Source organism: Phasianus colchicus, chromosome 14, assembly GCF_987193195.1.
Source record: "Phasianus colchicus chromosome 14, bPhaCol1.hap1.1, whole genome shotgun sequence".
Taxonomy (NCBI): domain Eukaryota; kingdom Metazoa; phylum Chordata; class Aves; order Galliformes; family Phasianidae; genus Phasianus; species Phasianus colchicus.
Window position 1 is genome coordinate 4,369,993 of NC_143449.1, and position 20,767 is coordinate 4,390,759.

The following is a 20,767-nucleotide window of genomic DNA, read 5'->3' on the forward strand; positions in this document are numbered from 1 at the left end:
TTCAGCTGTGGTCGTAGGGTGCACCAACACGCATTGGGAGGTATGGGTACAACTAAAACCTGCAGACATTTAAAGAAAGTATCAGACCCCACGGATTAAATATGGAGAGAACACCTAGCCTATGTTCTCTAACAGTATGGGTGATAGCTTATTAAAACTTTTCTAGGAAAATCCCCTTCCAAGAGAAAGGGAGAAGGGCAGAAACACCAGGGTGTAGGCTCTTGAGCAGTATTCTAAAGAGTTGGCAATAAAAGGTGGGAGAACTGTATGTGATTCTTACTGTTCTTAATGGACCAAACCTCCATAAAATTAAGAGACCTGTGGGCTTCGAAGCCCATACATAAATGTTATTTATGTATCCTGCAAGAGTCAGGTAAGAATGCAGTTTATAAATACATGCTAATTGCTATCAATGGTCATGTTCTGAAAATCATGCATTTTTTTTGCATGGCAAACTGCTAAAATATCCTTACTAGTTATTTCAGCACGGTGGCTTCCTCACTGAAATAGCACTAGTAGAAAGGTCTTCCATTTTAGCATTTCCACCAAGACTTTGAAAGCTCCCAGTGAAGAGGGATGTGACAGACACTGCAGTAACATAAAGCCCAGAATACTTATCTTCTTCTGCTTCCCAGACATGCAGTCACTCAGCTTCCTGTAAAACCATAAGGAGACTGGGATCCGTTATCAGCCCTCTTGGGCAGAACTGCAGTACAGAGTGCTGTGCTTAATATTGCTTATCTCTAATTTTGTGCATGATAACTGAAGCATGAACAATATCCGAGTGGGAAGCAAACTAGATCTATAGCTGCATAGTCAAGCCTATCAAAATATATTGCTGAGCTCTCACAGCCAAACAATTCTGCAGAATATCAGCTGAAACAGGACGTTCCAGCTCACTGGACCTCCACTTACCATATGCTTGTGCTGCCTCACCTGTAATAGCAAATAGCTGTGTTCAAGGGTTGCATGCGTTAAAAATTAAGAAGGGATGCTGAAGTGAACCTGCACAACACTGAGAATTGATAGGTTTTGTTGCATGCTGTGTCTTACTGAGTTGTCAGGCAATGACGATGAAGTAACTCCTGCTGAAATCAGCTGTGAGTGAGGGCCATATATTATTCTTAGACTTATACATATGCAAAGTCATGCTGCAGAGACTACTCTGAAGAAAACAGGCTTTTGTCTGTTCATTCTGTAAGAGAAGTAGAAGAAAGAATGGTGATATTACTACACAGCTCACTTGCTTAAGCAGGCCACATTTTTTCCTTTAAAATTATCCTGTGCAGAAGGAATCATCTGCATGTTTTGAGAGTGACCCAACTGTAGCCAGATGTTGTATCAGAGGATGTAAGAAGTCATGACGGTCCATGCATCCTTAATGAGAGTCCATGTTAGCTCTAAGTTACACCTTACATGGGTGAGGGGTCTGAGGATGGTCTCTGGTTTTAACATAGAAGCTTAAGATCCCCCTGAATTGTGTCCTTTTCTAATGAAGGAAAACACTGAAAATAATAACGATGAAAGGAAAATATTAATCTCTTGTGTTATAATAAATTGTCTAATACAAGATTTTTGGACAGTCGTGTATAACTGCAAACTATTTGGGGGGGGATTAATACAAAATGCTGCAGTTAAACTATTGTCAGGAAATAAATGAAGTTTATATTTCCCTGTTCATTTATTAGTGAAAGACCCATTTGCACTGACTACATTTAGACCAATTAATTTTAAAAATCTAGCTAGATAGAGTTGATCTTCACATAGTATTTTTCTCATCCGCAAAGCAAGGGAATCTTCCAAAGGCTTCCAGACTCGCGGACTGCAGTACAGAAAAGCCCTGCAACTCTCAAGGGTTTTAGGACTTTCTCTTGGGAGGAGGAGGAGTGTTTTGGTTTAATTCAAACAAAAACAACTTAAAGCAAAGAGAGTATCACCTTGTGTTTACCTTGCTTTCCTTTTTGTCTTGGTCCTGTTGCTCCAGTTGAGCAAATGGCCCCAGGCACCCGATGAAAGCGTTGGTGGGTGACATTTCCCAGGAAGGTCAGGACCGGGTTTCTGTCGAAGTGTTAGAAGTTAAAAGGACTCAGTTGAGAGGCAAAGCGATGAGGGAAGTTGTCATTCCTTGGTGTCTGCTGCAGTCAGCGCACTGAAACATCTGAAAGTCTTGCTGCGAGTTAAACATCGCTTTGCTGCTGGCGGATAATCTCTACAAAGGATACCTCCCTGCTGGCCACTGCTTGGGAATCCAGCTGTGAGGAGAGGCAGTGCGGGATTAGCATCAACTCCCTGGGTACTCTGTTTAATAAATGTGGGTTTATACCCAAGGGTGATTTGGATAAACATGATCTCAGGCTGTTCAGACTTAACGTTAGATAACACATTTTCTGCCAAAAATGCGTTCCTCCATTCATTCTAAAAATCAGTGTCCTTATGATAAATACTGATCCTAATAGCATTTTTTCCTCTTTCAGTGTGCCCTTCTGATTAGACTGAGGGCAATAATAAGCTGGAGCCAAGTGCAAGTCAAATAAACGGGTGATTGCTGGGGGAAAATATTAGGAACTGCTGTAATATAGCGTGCCATTAACAGCATTTTATTTTGACCATAAAAGGCAATAATTATTCTTCATGAATATTTCAGAAGACCGGGGCAGGTTATTGGGATGGGATGAGATAGGAAATTGCTCGATTTAACTGTACCTGCTTCACATTAGGAACCCTGGAAATGCTGTTTTCCTTTCTAAAGTGAAATTTGCCATTTTGGCCCAAATAATTTGTTTGAGAAGTTTGTTTATACTATTTTGATAAACTATTAACTCATCTTCCTAATAAGCATATGTGTAGGCCAGCACACATACATGAAAATAAGCATATAGTATAATTTTCAGTGCAATAAAGCATCTGAAGTAAGTTTGCAAGAGAGCTCTGTAGGCCGTGGCACCAATTTCATGCTTTATGGAAATCTTGCATCGCTTAGGCCATCTTGATAACCAGAATGAAATGATGAATTTGTTCACATTAATTAAACATATCACCTAAACGATGCATTATGAATGCTCCTATATCTTTACTGTTTTTAATTTCCATGTTATAAAAAGGTTTCCAGAACAAGAGATGTGCTGTGAAGGGGAAAGAATTAGAAAATTCTTTGAACATTTTAAATAAAACATTCTGTGTGGTTCCTTTTTACTTGGAGCAAAATTACAATGCACTTAAAAGAAAGCGAAACATCCATCAAAATAACATCAGCAATATTACTGGTGACCCCTAAAGAATCCCAAGCAAGTGTGTTAATCAGGTGTTTTTGCAATACACCTCTCTGAACTTCAACACAATGTAATTAATTGCAGGTTCCAGTGCAGAAATGCACCAAATATCGTCTTTGGGTTTGTGCTTTTTCATACCATACTAATTAGTTCTTTTTAAACTGTGACTGTGTAAATATGTAGGGGGGTGGTAGAACAAAGCTGGCATTTAGGAGGTCTGGCCTCAACTTCTCTGATAATCTGGTGGAGTCATATTACCATACAAAACCAACATTTTTTTCTACATTGCTTTGCTGTAAGGATAAGGAAGCTATAGCAAAATCCTGATGTGTTTCCATCTTTGTGTAGTTTGGGGCTGTTCCCCATGCTGAGGCTAGTGGGCTGTGCTGGTAGGCATGGCTGTGCTGCAGTGGGACATCTCTCACACCAGGACTAAGCCTGCAGTGACCCCAGCCCTTCTGGTGTCTGCTTGCTCTCCTGTTGAGCTTCAGTATTTCTGGGGCTCAGCCCAGGCCCTCCAGGATTAAATCTGCAGCACGTTTGGAGGGTTGGACAACCCTGTTCCCTGCATTCTCAGATCACACCTATGCAAGTGCATGGAAGGCTTTCCAGTGAGATTATCACTGAAAAGATGAGGAATTTAAAATTTGAAGTGGAGAGATTTCTATAGAAAGCGAGGAAAGAGAAGAAGGAAGGGAAAAAAGGAATAGAATGTTGGAAAATAGGAAATGTGATTTTAAGTTTTAATTAAAAGTTTGGGGATAACGCACACTTACAGTTGATGGCAGCTTTTTAAAAAAATCATGGAATCATTTAAAGTTGGAAAAGACCTCTGAGATCACCCAGTCCAACACATCACTACCATGCTCACCAAACCAGGTCCCTCAGTGCCACACATCCACATTTCTTGAACACATGCAGGGAAGATGACTCTCCCATGAAATAAACAATTGGAGGTGATACTTTCATTCATTTTAACATTACCTCCCTGAACAGCAAATGGTAATTTTTCAGTGAAAAACTCACATTTACTGTTTATTCATGTTTTCTAATTTGTTTTTTAATTTCATACAAAAAAAAAAAAAAAGTAAATTACAAATTCCAATGGAGAAAGTACCATGTTTTTTCTTGTGTAATTTCTCTTCTGAGTACCTCCTCTGACTGAATGCTGAAGGATATGTGTTAAAAACTGTGAAATCTTATTATGAGACAGTACTCAGCAAAACAGAAGAATTTGTTTTCCCATACAGTGTTTTCATAAGCAGTGTTTTTATTTCTCATACAATTTCCTGAAGATGTGAAGATTTGCTTCACGACTTGTACCTTCAGCTAAGGATTTTTCCTAGAAAGGACAGGACTTTTGCAGAGGTATGGTTGACAAGATTTTATCCATAAAGAATGTGGAAATTGGACCATGTTAGATCCGATGGTACAGCTAGAGCTGCATACGCTGGGCAGATATAAGACATAGTTAAGCATGCTATCACTACTATAATAATGATATATAAAAAAAAACCTGAAAGAGCAATCCATAAATGATATTAGTTCTATGATGGGATTATGTGCATACAGCTGGATATTAGATTTATTGTTGAAGTATAAAGGTTACTTTAATTTTTTGAGAGGTCTATACTTGCTATATATATAGACAACATAGAGAAATGCCTTACAAAATAGGTTTTGTTGTGGCCTGAAGAAGTAGCTTATCACAGGTAAGTAGAATATTGCATTGATCTCTGCTGTAGATAATGAGACTGCCTGGGAGTAGCAGTCTTGTCACATGAAACAAATGACTGAAAATGAGTCAAACATGATGGAGAGTTTTCATGTTTATTTTGAACTGAACTGTCACAGAAGGGCAAAACCCTGTGTCAGCTGGTACCAGGGCAAGGGGAGACACTGCAGTGGGGAGAGGTGGGACCAGTGTGTGGCCAGTGCTGTGATGGGATGCTGCACAGCACCCTGCTGAGCCCAGCAGCAGGTTGAGCAGCTAGAACTTCTCTGCCTCCCCAGCAAAGGATGCTTGTTGCTAAGAGTGCTGTTGAAACAGTAGCTAGGCACCAAGTGAGTACATGCATCTTATTGTGTTAGGTGAAAGGCTATTCCCCAAAATAAAATATGTTGGCACACTGAAATGGCAGTGCTTAAAAGATGAGCAGGGTTTTTGTTTGAGAGTATATCATCAGGTATAAGTGCATGCAGTGACATGCCAGGATGGCTGCTTGGTTACTTGGGAGGAAGGTAGGTGATCTGGTAGATGTACCAACACTAGAGGAAGCACATCCCAGCTGGATGCAGCTGGGGCAGCTGGGCTTGTCCTTTGCCTGGGAGCAGGCAGTGCAAATTGCTAGAAATGAGTTGGGGCATTCTGTGATTCTTCTTGTGATTAAACACCGCCTTTCTCATAATATAACATAGCCTGAAAATGTGTTCCTTGCTTGTTCTTTCTGTTTTTCTTCTTGTTAAGCTATTCCTCCTCCAGCTCTCTCCTGCATGTAATTACAGTGCAAGGCTTATCCTGCGTGTGCTACTTGGCACGCTGCATAGTATTCTTTCTCTGTGATTTTGTCTTTGGTACAGACAGATAAAAGGGGTATATCTTATCCTACTCAACAGCAAAATGTAACATTTGGTTTTTCTTTTCCTTTAAATTTTTACCTCCTGTGTTCCCCACCCTGCCTTTGCCATGCTTTCATCATCCTCTGTATGTGAGACTGAGTGTGAGTACTGTTACAGAGACGGGAAATGTTAACACAGTGAATGGACAACTTGTGGTGCTTATTTATATAAACTATCTTCACTAAAATCTGGCAATGCACTCTAAGCTTCAGGGAGAGCAGCTCTGCTTCTGCTGTCTGTGTAGCTTGTTTGCAACAGCAATGTCAGCCCATGCTGCAGGTGTGCTCTGCACTCGGGACCTGCCGTAACAAACGATGCTGGTGAAAGAGTGAACCAAAAGAGCCTTAACTTGATAAGTTCCTCTGTTTCTTGTTTGGCATTTGAAGATGTTGGGTAAGACACAACTTAGGTCTGACCAGTTTTGAGTGAGAATTCAGCCATAGCACTATATGGTTTTACTATATGGTTTTACATCACCAATCTGTGCTTGGGAATTGAAACTATACATGTGGAAGATGGAGCTTTGTCAGTATGTCAGCCTGGCTGACACCTTTCCACTTGCAGTGAATGCTGATGGGCTTCCCACAGCAGACAGTTCTTCTATCAGTTCATTAAAACACTTCTGAAAGAAAAGTCTCTTTGATTCTAATTTTTAAAGAAATTTCTTGAGTGAATCAGACTAGAAATGTATGTTCTGCTTAAGAAACAACAACATCCCAAAATTGTAGAAGCAAATATTTTATTTAATATTAATGCTTTCCACAATACAAAGTGAGGCTTGGAAATAAACTCTTTCCATGCTGAAGGTGATGTCTGTAGTGGCAACTTTCAGGGGGTTTGAACAACACTGATCAGGAATTATTATTATTATTATCACAGAATCACAGAATTGTTAGGGGTTGGAAGGGACCTCCAGAGATCAAGTCCAACCCCCCTGCCAAAGCAGGTTCCCTACACCAGGTAAATTATCATTATTATCAGGCATTATTATGTCTTTCTTGCATGTTTTTGTACTTGTACACCGAGTTACTCTGAATGTGCTATGTTTGATGCCAGTGGATAATAACACCGTTACGGATTGTGCAGTGGTTTGAACGCCAGGCCTGCGCTGTTACACCTGCAGCCTTTGAACAGATTTGTTCGTGTCAGCATTTGCAATTCAGTGAAAAGCCGAACACTTTGAAATGTTCGAACTGGAAATGTAACTGCTGTGTTTCTCCATATTTTCATAACCGAAGCAGAGTAGCCAGTGGCCCTGGTGCCCAGGCAGTCCCCGTTTTACATCTGGGTGAGGCCTGCAGGGCCTGGGGCAGCTGTTGGTGTGGGAGCCGGTCCCTGGGGCTGTGCTGGAGGCACAGTGTGTGCACAGGGCTGGCCCAGCAGTGCTCTTAGGAAGGCCAGTTGTGCCAAAAGGCATCAGCGAGCTGCTAGAATGCTGTTGGGTTTGGGATGGCAGTTCCCTTGCTTTGGCAGAAGCTTGCTGAAGCTGAGCTATTTCTTCAAAGCGTTTGTTCTCTGTGAACTTAGAGACAGATTTTCCTTGTCTTTCTGAAATTTGGGTGCTGTCTCCCTGAAGCTCAAAGTGATTCTGGTATGTGAGATGGAAGAATGTCCCAAGCAATGTTTGTGACAATTGCTTTTAGATGTGCTGCTGTTGTCATTGCATGAACTCAGGCGTTTAAAGGCATGTTTCATGCTTGGAGCTGAGAGCCTTTATACCATTCTATGAAATACATCCTTTAATCATCCTTTTCTGTGGAACCATTGTCAGATTGAGGGGTCACAGCTAGGTACTTCTGCCCTTAATATGACTTAATAAAAGCCATCTGATTGCTTATTGGCTTCCTTGTCAGAGGGGTGATGAAGGTAGCTTGTCCCGCATTACTCACTCTAATCTGACACCTCATATATTGTCTGTTATCAGAACACAAAGAGAAAGAAAATCCTTTATAGATGCCTCTTTGGGAGCCTTCAGAAATAAGGCTTCAACAATGCTGAGTTTTTTATGACAACATAATTAGAGCTTCCACCAGATTGTAAAAGCTCAATTTGTTGAAAACTGTAAGCTGATTTAGGGTCAAATCCCGGAGTTTTTATTCATGCTTACTGCTGATTTCCTACTGATCTCACTGACATAACTCAAATTCCTTCCTTGTTTTCTAGCAAAGTGTCCATGTGCTTTTTTTCACTTGTTATTCCAAGAAGCAGTCTACCTTCTCGCAAGCTGTATTTCAGAGACATATGTTGAAAAGATGTTACTATTGCAGTTAACTGAGCAAAATAGGATCTTCTGTGCCTGTGATGCTGATTTTAACATCCACTTGATGCTATAAAGATATGAAGGTTAGCTCGAACCCTGATAATCTCTTGTAATGTACCCTTGTGTCAACAAAGCCACAGGTGCGACTGGGGAGATAAGATGATAATTTTGAGTCTATTATGTGTTCTCCCTTCTTTTTCTCACAGTAATGCTTTTAGAAGTTCAAATCTTTAGTAAATAGAATGGTGAATGTGTTTTCTTTCCATTTTCCTTTCTAAAATGATATCTTGGGGTTATTTTTCAGCTAATACTGATCAAATTGGCGGAATTTACAAGATGTGTTTTCCAACTGCTGGTTTGATGTAACCTGAAGCTTGCATCTGAGAGCCAGGCTGTGTTCAGTGTGATCTGGAGGACCACCTGCAGAGCCCCACCATTGCAATAATTCTAAGGGGATCATTTCAGTGAGCTGAACTGCTCTTTTGTGGAGGATTATTAGTGTGTACACCAAATGCAGAAACAGGTTCTTATTCTGCAATCTTGTTTCTAGGTCAAAAAACACTGGTAGACCCTGAATTATATCTCCGAAATACTCAGAAGAGGAAGAAGTACTAAAACTTCATTTTGAAACATCAGGGGGATCAGATAAGATTCTGAACTGACACAGAGAAGGCATCATTGATTAAGAACTTGCTGGGATTTCCTAAAAATCATTTTGTGGTCCTCAGTAGTTTTTGGGGAGATGTACCTCACTGTTATATTACTGTTATATTACAGTGACCATCAGAGACACCATCTGTCCTCAAGAGTCCCTTCCTGCTTGGTGCTGTGTAAACATGGACTCAGCAGCATTTCCACATGGTGCAGTTTGTAATCCTCAGAATATAAGATAACCAAGAGGTAGAGGAAAGGAAACATTGCCCTTTCCACTAAGGAAGAGAGTTGGAGGACAAACCTGCAAGTGAGTTAAGATCTTTGGGTAACCAGCAGAACACTAAGAAGTGACCTGTGATTTTTTAATTTATTTGTGATGCAGAGCCCATGGTGCACAGCAGTCTTCCTGCTGGAAACCACTGGAGAAGTCTTAGCAGTGTCAGAGCTAATCACACAGTGCTGTTCCAGCCCTTCATTGATGGGATCACACAGGAGAGTTTCCAGCCTGACAGACGCAGAACAAGACACATCTGACATACAGATGGCTTCACTGCAAATTTCTGTGCTGCACATTCAGAGAGATTTTCTGAGCTCGTTCTGTCTTCTCAGAGCTCCAGCTTGGAGGGCGATTGCTCTGTGCTTTGCTGGCAGTTCTCTGCAAAGAGAAAGGTGGCTTTCTCTTTGTAAGTCTCAACACCCCTCTTTTTACATCACGTGTAATTTGAGCTCACAGATGATTTTTTGCAGAAGACCAGGAGACCATGATCACTTTCTTCAGGAACAGGCTGCAAAGCCATTTTTCTGTGTATGAGATAATTTCTTAACACAAACTGTGTTTTCATTGCCTGGAAGTTCACAGCTTTTCAGATCTTGATATTGTAGGGAACAGAGCATTGAGATGACAAATAGCTTGTAAGCTTTTAACAAGACAAGTAATATTTTATATCAGAATAGTTGTAGTATTTACTCAGAATGTACCTTTCCAGTAAATTGCTCTTATCCCTCACTTGAAATGGAACTGGATTCAGTACTCCTTTTCTAGGGGGTTTTCAGATCTAGATGCTGCAGCTTATTGAAAATATTGAATTTGATCCTGCAAGATGCTGAACCCCCTCAAAAACCACTGAGAAGTCCTTGCACTGTGGCACACAGCAGTGCTCTCAAACCGCTTTCTGCACTTTCCAACATGATCTGCTCTTCAATTTTCCCATTCCCTCTCTGCCATTCCTTCTTCTCTGAGTTCTGTTTTAGTGAATTCTCACCAAAAAGAGTGTGAAGAGTTTCTTGCGTATGTTTAAAAATAAATAATTATGCAGGAAGAACACGGCACTAACATGAAGCTTTTGGGCTTTCCCCTAGCTCACTCTCTTTGCCCATTCCTGTCCATTCTCATGGGACTCTGTCCTGTGCTGATTCCCAGAAGTAAATAAATCAGCGTAATGCCAGATGTCAGGGTATGTGGTTCCTGTGCTCAGCTGTAGGCAAGATGAATCTACGGTTGCCAAGATGTTTTTCTGCAGAGGCAGCAAGCATTTTAGGGGCACATTTCCCAACTTACTGCTGGAGATCCATCCTGTTTGGAAGTTGTGAAGTAAAACTTCAAATTGAAATTTTCTAATTCATTATTTTTTAAACTAAATGTTTGAGGTTCTTTTTTGTTTGAAGCAGAATGTATTGATGAAGGGAAAATGAAAGCAAGCTCAAGCTGTTCTCCAGCTTTTTGTTTCTTTAAAAAAAAAAAAAAAAATTGTTTTTTTTTAATTTTTCTGTTGGAAGTATGGGAGCAAGGAGGAATTCTCCAGCTTCATCTAAGCAACACAAGGTCACTTAGACTGACATAAACATGCATTCTCTCTTGCCACCGTGGGAGATGTAATCTATTCATTTTAATGGCCAGTGAGCAAGGGCTGCTTCAGTGTTCTGTTACTGCTGTTCTGCTCCAGTTCATGCCCCAAGGCATGGGTCACACTTGCATGTGGTGATAAAAATTCTTTTTTAGGCAGGACTAAATGATAAAAGCTTTAATAACAAAACTCAGTGAAAAAAATAAGTGTGCTTGAAGGCGAATAGTCACCCATCTCTCTCTCAGATGGAGATGGAATTGTAAATTACAGAACTGGACTACAGCAATTTTGATGTAATTCCCAGTGCTGCTGGAAGCTTTGCACGTGATTTTTGAGCCTTTGGCTTCACATGCCCTGTGTCTCTGCTCCTGCTTTGAAATGGGGTAATGATATTGCCTTCCTCTACCCTTTGACCACTGCAATTATGGGGTTGGAGGCCAGTAGCACGTTGTGTTTCTACAGCACTTAACAGATGCTTTGTGCTGCATAAAATACCAAGCTACTTTATATCAATAGCTTACAGAGTAAATGAGGGAGCAAACCATCAAATGTTTTCTGAATAACTCATAGAAAATATGTGAAATTAATTTGAAATGTTTTAAAAATAGTCTGACTTTTAAAATCCATTTCTAATGATAAATGAGGTTTTTACAGAATGTCAGTTTTGTGAAGCAACTGCCTAAGGTTTTTAGAAATCTGTTTATGGTAATATGTTGTATTTTAATCCGTGTCATAACCTCATAAAACACATCATCCAAAATTGCTCTATTAACTGAGTTTTTCTTTTTCAATTAAATTGCAATCATTTTCTTTAAGAAAACACTTTACATCACGTTGTCATGACAACAGAATTTGCTCTTAGTTTGAAATGCTGACATTTCCCCCAGTAATGCACCCACTGCTCACCCCCACCCTTCTTGGTCAGTTCTGATGGTCTCTGCAGGTGAATGTAAATCTACAGCAGAGCTGGGGCTAGAAGAAGCTGACTACCATATTTTTCTTTTTTCTGTTTGTGAGTCTGTGTAAGTGGGTAATCATTTCAAAGCTTGGGGATACTACCGTATCAACATCCGTAACATAATTCAAGAGAAGCAGGAATACAAGGACATTTTCTATATCACCAAAAGACATCTAAACTGTCTCCAACCAAATATTGTTCCTGGAACTCACCTTCAAGCAGTCTTGGGCCTCTTCCAAATGGTGCTAGGAAAAAGGAGAGGAGGGAAAAAAAAGAAAGAAAAAGGAAAAACAGCCTATGATGAAAGTATAGGAGACCTAGAATGAGCTGTAAGGAGAACTATATTCTATTTTGTCTCATTATCCTCTGGAGATGATCATGAAATTGAATACATGAATATGAGTTCTACAGTCTTCAGGGTGTTCAGATGCAATTCACATATTTTCTCTTCCCCAAAGAGAACAGGTGATGTTGAGATCTAATTGTAACAACTCCTAGAGATTTGTTTTACACTCAAAGTGTATGAAGGCCTTAGTAAGTGAAACATGGAGTTGTTCATCAACAGCAACATTTATGTAAATGCCTATTTCATGCAGCTTCACTGGTTGTCATGAAAGTGTAAGACCTGAATATGACCTGTTGGTGCAAGACTACAGACATTGCTTCCCTCTACTAGTGTTAACAACCATGCCAACTTGTCTCAATCTTCCTTTAATCTCTTGTGTGCTAAATGTATGTACCTTATTAAACAGAGCACTGTAAAACTTCTTAAACCATTTTTTGGACACTTATTCTTCTGAATGTATGGAAAGATGTTTGTAGGTGAAGTGGGTTTCTGATTTGGTATGGACATCAGAAGCAGCTGGGAGGGAAGGGGACAAAGTGAAAAAATAGAATATGACTGGTGAGGCTTCATATGAGTAAGTGCTAATACTGGAATATGCCTCAATTTTAAAATCTCTGAGGATATAGTTGAACTTTGTGGACCTGATATAGTTCTGTGTGTGAGTTAGAGCAGATTGTATCACATCTGCCTCCTGTAGGGTTTTTTTATCATCTTCTGAAACATCTGGTACTAGCAACTGTTAGGACACTGGCTGACAACGTACTGTGAACATGGTCTATGTTGGCTATTATTTGTTTTTCTGCAGACTATTGTAGATAGAAGAGTCTGATGGATGGCACTAGCATAAAATAAGTGATGTGGCTTAGGGAAGAAGCTGAAGTAGCAAAGTGAAAGAGTAAACAAAGGACTGATGCAGCCCGTGAACGATTTTCTCTGATTCAGCAGCTTCTGAATTGGTTAATTGGTATTAATCACATTAGTTATATGAGAATACTGCTCTATATGCAGGACATAGGCAAGGTTAGAGCTTCCTTGCAAAACCTCATGGTCCATTCAGATTTTGAGGCGTCACTTAAAATCTGTGAGCAGGAAATAGAAAAAAACAAAACAAAACCTGTTATTACATATTACTGATATTATTGCATTTTATCTCATCTTTCATTTAGTCTTTCATTAAAGAATATAACTAGTTAGGAAAATAATCGTAAGAGACAGCTCAGAACAAGACTTCAGCTGCATGAAAAAATATCAGATCTGGAATTTGTGCCTTAGCACTGAAGGGAATCTCGAGCATCTGATGGAAACGAGCACTGGAGTAGTTTCACAGCTAGGGATATACAAGGTTGGCAGCTGTAGATTCTGAATTTTCTTCTAATCAAACGCAGCATGCTCAGCACCTCCTCTGTTGTAGATGAGATATGACCTGTACGTTTGATTTTTATTAGCTAGTGATTATTCTCTACTTTTCACCAGAGAAAACCTCTGATGAACATTTTATTAAACAGGATGTAGGTCTCTGAAAAGTTTTGATCCCAACTAATTGACTTTTTTTTTTTTTTTTTTAAACAGGAAAATCTTAATTAAAAAACCCTCAGCTAGTTGCAGTTGTAAGCCCTTTAACTTTGTTGCATATGTGGCTCTTTCTACCTCTTTGCATAAGGCTTTTCACACCAACACTGTATCAAAATGAAGACTGGGGTGTGTGTGTATGCTTGAAAGTGAAGAAAGATTAGCTAAGCTAATGAGCATAGATGAGCTTAATTAAAATTAATAGTGAATTTAGAAATGAGAAAATAATTATGGCATCAAGTGAAACAGCAAGAGGAATAAACTGCAGCAGATTATAAAGCTGCTGCCCTGGGAAGCAGACAGAAGCCTGTTTGTCTTTGGCTTGTAAAATGAAAGAATCAAGATGACCAGATAGTCCACTACTGATGTCAAGCATAAGAGTTTGGTCACTGAAGAACTGTTGTTTGTGTCAGTGAATGAAATCCCACCATATTCCAGTCCCCTCTGCCAATATGTTCTGCCATAAGGCAATGCAGTACTAACATAAAGGCTCCTGCTTGCAGTGACTTCAGCTGACTCTTTTTTGTTCTTTTTTGTTAGGTCTGAATCTAATCCTAGCTGTCCAGTTAGGGTAACCCTCACACAAAATACAAGACAGTACGTTTTCTCCTTGAACTTGTTTTCGTGGCAAAACAGAAAGAAGTCCCAGGAAGTCAACTGGGGAAAAACATCCCCGGAGTGCTGCACTCTGGTGGAAACCTTTGGGTTATTGTTTGTGTACTCAGGTTTCTGCTTCAGCTGAGACATTCAGACTTCCCTCGCGTTTTCAGCCTTTAGCTGATAATATATCAAGAGTATGTCAATAAATAGGACTTCTCTAAAAGGCAAGTTTTATCATCCTTTCTCTCCAATTCTGATCATTAGTCTGGTTATGACAGGTCGCTCCTTTGAAGCATTGCCAGTGATGAGCATTTAGCTGAAGTGCTTATGTCAAGATTCAAGCTGTTAAAAGTCACTGTCAATCACTGAAAGGTGAGTCTTGCTCCTTCTGCTTATCTTCTTTTACGACTAGTTTCTTCAGAACCATAACTCTATCCCTAAAATATGTTTCATCACATTTTTCCTAAACACAGAAATTTGGGTATGTGGCTGTGGGAAGCGGTTTAAAAGCTTCCTCTAAGGTATTTTAGGAGCAGAGTTATTTCAGATTCTCTCTGTTTCAATTTTTGGTTCAGAGAATCCTCCTTGATAATTCATAAAAGGAATCACCATTCTTCAGAAGGCTGAGCCATGCCAGGCAGACTGGGCTACACGGAGCCCTTGTTTGTCACAGCTCGTGCTCAGCGTGGGAATCTCCATTCACGAGAAACCTTTTTTTAATCTTCTCCAAACTCTCAAAAGATTTTTTTTTTTCCTCTGCACTGAAGTTCTGTAGCGATGGGGCTCTGTAGCATTTCCAGCATTTCCTAGAAGAAATTCTCTGCCACACATTTCTGATTTGTTCAGCTGGAGGGGATTTATGTGGGCTGTTTCAGCATTGCTCCATTTGTAATAGTTAAGAGTAACCTCAATGATTTTTTTTCTAGTGGGCAAATTTGTTGTCATGTTCACCTTCTCTGTCAGTCAGCTCATTTATTTTAATTTCTATCTTTTGAAAGAAACCAAGGTCTGGTTCATATGAATTAAGTGAGCCAATATATCTAACTAATGTCTTATTGGAATACAGTTTGCAGTGGCTCCAGTTCTTCTCTCTTTGCAGCCGGTGATGTAGTAGAAGTGAGTGAAAAATGTCTGCCCCTTCCAGAAATCATATTTGTTGAGCTGGAACCTGTGGTGTGATATTGCACTGAAGCTGAAAATTAAGCTACAAAATAAAAAAAATTTTTTTTTTTTAATTCCTTTTGAATAGTGCTAGCTGCAGGTATTGGACCCATCCCAGATCGTTTGCTATCACTGCCTCAGATAGCATCTGAGAAAAAGACATGCTTCACCAAAGGCATCACAAAAGTCGTTAATTTTATGCTATAGTCCTTTTCTCATTTTAGTTTAATACTTAATTTCATTATCCAGTAGTTCGGTTGGTCACTTTATTTTCATTAGTGGCTAGATGTAGGTATCTGGCTCCTTTTCAGATTGTTTCAAGGGGTATTTGCAGATAAGATCCTCACGCACAACACCAGAAACTGGAGCTTATTTCAGTCCCTTCGACGTTTAATAGGGCTGTAAATTTCCTGATTACAACATTAATTCCCTTTTGAAAGATGGGAATGACAATAATCTCCTGCTGGGGCGTAGCATTCTCAATCCAGGTAATGTAAGAGTCACCCTGTAGGTAGAAGAAAACACATCTTCATCTGAGTCAGTACTTTGGCCCTCATTCACTCTCTCCTCATTTAGTGAATGGTGTGTTAAAATTGGGAATGTGAAGCGTGTTTTCTGTAGCACTCTGCAGTGAGCAGCCATTGCCCTCTGTGCTGGCGGGCGGCTGGCTGAGCATCAGCGCTGCAGTAGGAAAGAACCCGTGGCTTTCACAGCCCATCAGCCAACCCACAAGGGCAAGGTCCCTGTGGCAGGTCTTGTGTTTCTGCCATTATCAAAGGCTTTGGAAAAACAGGTCTGATGCGATGGAGAACATTACTTCTGCGGCAGTGTTTAATAGGATATGAATCAACCTCCAAGCCAAACTCGAGCTCTGAAGTCTTTGAAGTTTTCCCATCATCACTTTTAGTTGAGTTCCTCGCTACTTGGAAATAAAAGGTAATGCTAACAGAAAATTGCTGAAATTTAAATTGCTCGTACACCCACAGAAATGCAGTGGGTTTGGAATTTGACTGATGCACAAAGGCAAGGAATTCACAGCACTTTTTCATAAACACTTTGAATGGTGAAGCTAACACATGGTTTGTGATAAGGAAAGAATTTAATATTTTGTGACCGAAGCAGGACATGATAGGAAATTTTGCTTTCTGTGAAGAGCTACATATATCTAAGGGAGAGCATAAATAAGGACCTGGAGAGCAGATTAAAAGAACCTGAAGGAAAAAAGCTGGCATCTGAATCATGTCAGGGTTTTACAAAAACTGATCTATTTTGTTGATCACAGCACATCTGTAAAATTTGCTCTGAACAGAAAAGAAAATGAAGGCCAGTGCCAAAAGCACAAAAATATGTTACTAGCCTGGGTTAATGAACAATCTGAAGATGCTAATTTTCCTTCCCATTCGTTTTGCTGCTGATTGATCTTTTTTGTAATTACTAGCCAAATTTTAAAATACAAGAATTACTCTGATTTCACTTCATTATATGCATTTTTAAAAGCTGAAATACTGTTTGGGTTTTGTGTTTGTGCACGTGCTTTTAAACAAAATTTATTTAACTGAAAAGGGAATTTTGTTTTTCCAGAGATTAAAATATGATGAGATTAGAAATCTTGCATGCATCCCCCCCTTTCTTCTTCAAGTCCTATTTGAGCCTTTGTGTAAACATAAATTTTCTTTGAAATAACAGATGTGTGGGATGCCTGGTGAGCAAAACAGCAAAATAACATGATTGCTATTTAATCAAAGCATGAGGGTGTGAAGCTGCCTTCCTGTTGTTAGCAAGCACTGCTGTGTGTCTTGGAAAATTGGGACTGTTGCAACAACTGGTAGAGTTTTTTGTGTATCACATTAATTGAAATGTGACTATATTCTATCTATTGAAAATAAATATTTGTGACCAAGAGTAGACAAGAACCCAAATTATTTGCACTAGATCGTAATCATAAGTAAGTTTGGTGCTGGAAGTCTCCTTTATCTTTGATGCTAATGCTGCTTTATGGTCAGTGTGCTGCTGCCTACGGTTTACTGGGGAGCAGGCTTCCAACAACTGCGTGGTTTCCCTGCGGAGTTTCTTGTAAACACATAAACCAAACCTTAACTTCTGCTAATATGTTATGATCCAATGTGTGAGAACTTGGGCTTTTTTTTTTTCCTAATGCTGTGGCTAACTCGCTGTGGATGGCACAGCCCATTTCTGAGGGCCTATGTGTAACTCAGATGTATTGGCTGTCCTGCGTTCATAGTTCCTGCCTCAGTGCATCTTGGTCTCCCCATAAAGCTTCTCTTTGTGATATAGTTCTCAGAAAGTTGTTGATGAGGTTGGGTTTATCACACTGCACTGTACAGATTTTTGTTTGTTTCTTCTTTGTTGTTTTTGCTTGAATTGGTTTCAGTCATCATCATAATATTCCATGGGTACAGTAGAGAAATCAGGGCTGTTGACCTGAAAGCGTTCACATCATGAGTGAAGTTGAACCATTCCTCTGCTTATTGTTAGCCATGACTTGTTATAACATCATGTGGAGCCTCTTTCCTTGAATGTCACTGTTCAGAAGAGGAAGCTGGTGAGGTTATCTCTGGTGTTCTTACCTCAGCTTTCCCACACAATGTCTCATAGGCTTCGGTGCTGCCCAGTTTAACTTTCTTCCAAAAAAATATGGCTGTCTTACAGTAAGTGTAGATATGGATGGTTTCAGCTGAGTGGCTGGCTGGCAGAACAAGTTGTTGGTAATGTGCTCCATCTGCTTTATGTTCTACATGATCCAGTAGCATTTGGTAGCAAGACTACCAAGGCAGCAGCCCAGATTTGCTTTGTGTCTTGTGTGTAGGCATTAAGGGAAAAGAAACAGAGGAAGGAGCATAATATTTCCTTTCAGTCTCCTCATGAACGAGTAAACACCTTAAAGAACATTAGAAAGAATTTAACTTCGGTGTGACTGAAAATTTGAGAGATGTTTTTTCTGGGTAATCATTTAAGTAGTGCTTTATTGTACATCTCCAGTATCAAAACCTAAGTACATCCATGCAGTTTAGCTCTTTAACAGAGCATTGAACAAAAAGACATTTCAATCATTTCTACAGCAATGTCTGTCTTTTACTGAGACACAAATGTGCCCTCTGAGCTACCCTGGCTGTGAACCTGGCTTTAGATCAGACATAGATAGGAACTGTAACTTGAACAAACTAACCTCGAAAATTAAATTCCCTAATTTAGGAATATTTTGATTTATTTTCAGATTTTGTTTCTCTTCTGCAGTTGAAAGGTAATATAAGATCTTTTTTAATTCTTAATTTGGTTATTATGAAGCATAGTTGCAAAGCCTGGAGACCTGGTACTCATGGGCATTGTGTTAGCAGCAGCAGCAAGAAAACTTCCTCAAGTCCCAGCTGTGCTGGGGGAGAATTGCTGTGAAAGCCTGGAGAAAACACTGCCTCCCTGATCAGATTCTCCAGACTTCTGCTGGGCCTTTTTACCAAGGCACTTGCACGACAGAGACATTTCCTAGCTAGGAACCTGCTCTTGAAAATGATCTGAAGCAGTGAAATCCCTTCACATGTGCTGTTATTAAGATCTTTGAATTGCCCCAGGTTGGGCAAAATTTAACCGACTTCCCTTCTAAAAACAAAAGGCTCCTTGTCTTATTACCACTTCTGAGTCATTCAGGTGTTAAAATACTAAAAATCCAACAGTTTCCATAGTGACTGTTCTTATTTAATATTTTCCTTTTCCTGTCCTCTGTCTGCCTTTAGAGTTGCTATTGCTGTATCATTTATTTTCTTCCAGCAATTGCACTAGACTGATGGTTAAAATAGCGAACTCTGGAGACCAATTTCTCCCTTCAGTATATGCCCATGGCTGCTTTAATGTTAATAGAAATCACATTTCTGGAGAAGCTTCATCAGTTTGTAATTTACCCCCTTCATGCCAGAAATCAGAACCTAGTTTATTAGCATTACAAACATATCCTTCTGCTAACCTCAGCCCTGTCCAGTCTTTACAGTTCCTTGCCTCAAAACCTCAAACTTTTCAGGACTTGACTTTTTTATTATAAAAACAATGTACAATTCAACCCACATTTTCTTTGGCTGTTTGTACAGTTGTTATTCCCAGAGCTTTCCATTTGCTTTGCTGACTGGGGTCCTGGCGTTAGCAAATCCCAGTAACTTGCTGCAGAAGGTTCACTCCTACTGGGTACATTGAGGAGAGCACCACTGGGTTGACAATACTCATTATGCAACTGATTTCTGTAGCCCATCCTTGTTAATGAATGTGGCACACAGTTTGAAGTGCTGCTTTTAGAATGGTTTAAAACCTTGACATTGAATGACTTCAAACTGTTAAAAATGGCAGCTTGCTTTGTTTGTAATAAAAGTCTCTCAAAAAGAGACTCAAAACAAGATGTGGCTTAAGAAAATGACAGGGGAGATCTTTTCCTCGCAGTATGATGTTGATGATATTGGATTCTGTAGGAGGAAAGCACAACCTTCAAGATTCAGCTCAACTACAGTGAAAAAAGAGGCAGAAAAGGGCTCATGTAAGCCCAGCTGGGACACGGGGACAACAGAAAACAAATGTCACATTGATCCTCGGTCAAATCTAACCCTAGATCAGCTAAAACCAGGATTCACCTACATTTACATTGTGTTTCTGGTATTCACTGGCAGTATGTCATGTGGCTTTAACAGAGGAAGGGAAGGGAGGGGTGAGCATCCCACTCCGGGTACAGATTTCTAAGCATACGTAGTCCCTGCAAACAGTGGTTTTGACAAAGACACCTTCTCCATAACACAGCGGTGCCAGAAACTCCCGTTCTTTCCTCATGGCCTTTTGCTTGACACGTACATGTGTACTGCCCTTTGTGAATATACGCTTCTCCCTCTCAATCCGTTCTGTCGGCCCTCTCCATCCTACCCCCCCTACTTGCATGAGGCAGGAATTGATATATTTTTAACTTTGCATCCGTGTGGGTGCGTGTGACTGGCAGGCTGCCAGTGTCTGTTGTTTCTGAACCCTTGTCTTCAATCATTTTGGAAGTAAGCCTTGTAGGGAGACGCTAAGCAGGGATGAAAAAGGATTTCAACCTACCTGCTGTGTGTGGCAGTAACTAATCACTTAAAAGGAAAGTGTGCAGATAAAGTTTGGTGCAGAATGGAATAAAGAGGCACAATTCAATGTGTTCTTTTGACTGTCAACTGTGAAATATTTGTGTATTCAAAAGCTGGAAGCTGAAAACTACAGCCAGATTTTGTGAGGCCAGATGATGTTCTGGCACCTCTGTTCTCTGGCTCTGTTTCTGTCCCATAGAAATACTGCAGAAGTGCAGCAGTGGCTGAGTCAAATGACAGCTGTACTAGGAGAACGCGTTAGGTTTAAGCCACACCATTGGAGTGGCTTGTTAGCCTAGGTGGGGCAAAATATGATCACCTAAACTTGTTTTCTGCCTGGTGAGACATGCTGTGAAGCAGGATTGGTGCGGACATAGAGACA

At 40.1% G+C, this 20,767-nt stretch overlaps 1 long non-coding RNA gene across 2 annotated transcripts in view; it reads left to right on the forward strand.

Annotated features, from left to right (window-relative positions):
* LOC149915975 (uncharacterized) overlaps positions 1-20,767 on the forward strand; it is a 471,330-nt gene that overhangs the window by 385,885 nt on the left and 64,678 nt on the right. Inside the window, exon 6 of one of the 2 annotated variants that reach the window (XR_016470940.1) lies at positions 8,453-10,404. The exons of the other annotated variant lie outside the window; for it this stretch is intronic. This is a non-coding gene — a long non-coding RNA (uncharacterized LOC149915975). Of the gene's footprint in view, positions 1-8,452; positions 10,405-20,767 lie in introns of those variants that run through there. 2 annotated transcript variants of the gene reach the window in all.